This window comes from Mus pahari, chromosome 7 (genome assembly GCF_900095145.1).
Source record: "Mus pahari chromosome 7, PAHARI_EIJ_v1.1, whole genome shotgun sequence".
NCBI classification, from domain to species: domain Eukaryota; kingdom Metazoa; phylum Chordata; class Mammalia; order Rodentia; family Muridae; genus Mus; species Mus pahari.
In genome coordinates this window covers 103,118,361-103,120,523 of record NC_034596.1, presented here as the reverse complement: position 1 = coordinate 103,120,523, position 2,163 = coordinate 103,118,361, and positions in this window count along the sequence as shown.

The window sequence follows — 2,163 nt, the reverse complement described above, 5'->3', positions numbered from 1 at the left end:
GAAAAAAGGCAACCTGAATGAAAAGAACAAGACAACAAATCTTAACTGACAATCTAACCACAGATGGACAGATCCAAGACAACTTGTTTCCTCCACAAAAATTACCAACATCATATTAATGATCACCTATCAAAATGACTTTGATAAAATTCCAGAAACAAATTTCAAAAGACTGATTATAAATATTATTTTAAAATCCAAAGGTGTGGTAGCACACACTTTTAATCCTAGCACTCAGAAAGCAAAAGTAGAAGAATCTCTGGGAGTTTGAGGCTAGCCTGATCTACATAGAAAGTTTCAGGCTATCCAGGGTTAAATAAAGAGACCCTGTCTCAAAAACAAACAAACAGTTCAATGAAGACCCCAATATGTTCCAATTGGACACAGACTGGTAGCTGATGAAATAAGAAAGTCAATCCACAATATAAAAATAAAACTTAATAAAGAAAAATATTGACAGGCACTCAAACCAAAATGGTGATGGTAACGAAAACTGCAATAGTCAAATAACAAGTGTTGTGGGGGCTAGCAAGATGACTCCCAGTTTTCCAAAGGACCCAAGTTCCATCCCCAGCACCCACGTGGCAGCTCACAACCATCTACAACTGCAGAGGATCCAACACTGTCTTCTGGCCTCTCTCTGTGGGCACTGTATGAATACAGTTCGTAGATAGGCAAGCAGACAAAATGTTCATACACATACAAGTCTTTTAATTAAATAAATTTCAAAATTAATTTTTAATTTAGAAACAAAAAAGTTCAAAGGAAAGCCTCATCAATAAAATGGATCACGTGGAAGACAGAATATCAGGATATGAAGACAAAACAGAGGAATTGGATCATTTAGTCAAGGAGAGCACGCAAAAACTCTGGAATGTCCTTGTAAAAGGAAGAAGATGCAGGCTTGAGAGCTGTAGAAGACAGGGTACCAATCATGTAAGAACCAGGGAAGGGTGGCCACCCCCATTGGGTCTAGGGTAGAAAGATGGAATGTAATAGCTAATAACTTAGGAGTATCCTGAGGGGAGGCATTAGCAACATGGAAGTTTGGGAGTGGCCCAGCCATTCAGCTGAGTAAGGCATATTAAAATAGAAGACTGAGTGTGTGTGTGTTTCATTTGAGAATCCAACTCATTGGGTCTGTAGACACTACAGCAGGGCAGATTAGAGCAGATTAATCACCTACTGTTATACTTCCAGAAAAGGTAGCCCTTCCTATGTAGCACATAGGAAGATGGGTTTCAAACAAAAGGCATAGAACATACTTTTAATAAAATCAAAGGAAAATTCCAAAATCTAGGAAAATAGAAGCATATCTACATACGTGAGGTACACAGAGCATCAAACAGGATCAGGAAAGAAACTCCCACATTGTATAATAATTAAAACACTAAATGTACAGAACAAAAAAAAAGTATATTGAAAGCAGCAAAAAGAAAGGGCCAAGTTACAGACAAAGGTTAACCAATCGACTCCAAGAAATAACCCCACTGCCGAAGATAAAGAGCAAATGGACCAGGTAGTGAGCAGGCACTGATGCTCTGACAATTGACTTCAAGCCAATTCTAGTCAGAAGAGATGAAGGTCACTTCATACTGATCAAGGGAACAATCCATGGAGAGAGAAGAACAATTCTAAATTTATCTGCACCAAATACAGGTTCATCCAGTTTCACAAAGAAAACACTAGTAGGTTCAAAATCACAAATTAGCCTCACCACAGAAATAGGCTACTTCAGTTCTTACCATATGACAAATCAACCACACACAATAAACAAACAAAAGCCATAAAACACCAAAGCTAAAAAGCAGCATAGATCAAGTGGACCTAACCAACATCTACAGGACCTTCTGCCCAACACCGAAGAATACATGTTCTTCTCAGCAGCCCAGGGAACGTTCTACAAACTACAGCACATGAGTCACACGAAGAAACTGCAGCAACAATGTGGGTTCTATCTGACCATGCTGGGACAAAGCTCACAATCAACAGCAAGAGAAAAGACAGACCATACACAAACGCAGGTTAAACAATACACTGCTTGATGGAGAATACACTGCGGCATTCAAAAAGTCAACTTTAAAGTCCCTAGACAGTACTAAGGCTTGGGGTCTACCCAGAAGCGGTCTCCCAGGTCTCAACCGGAAGGCGAGCCATCTTTGC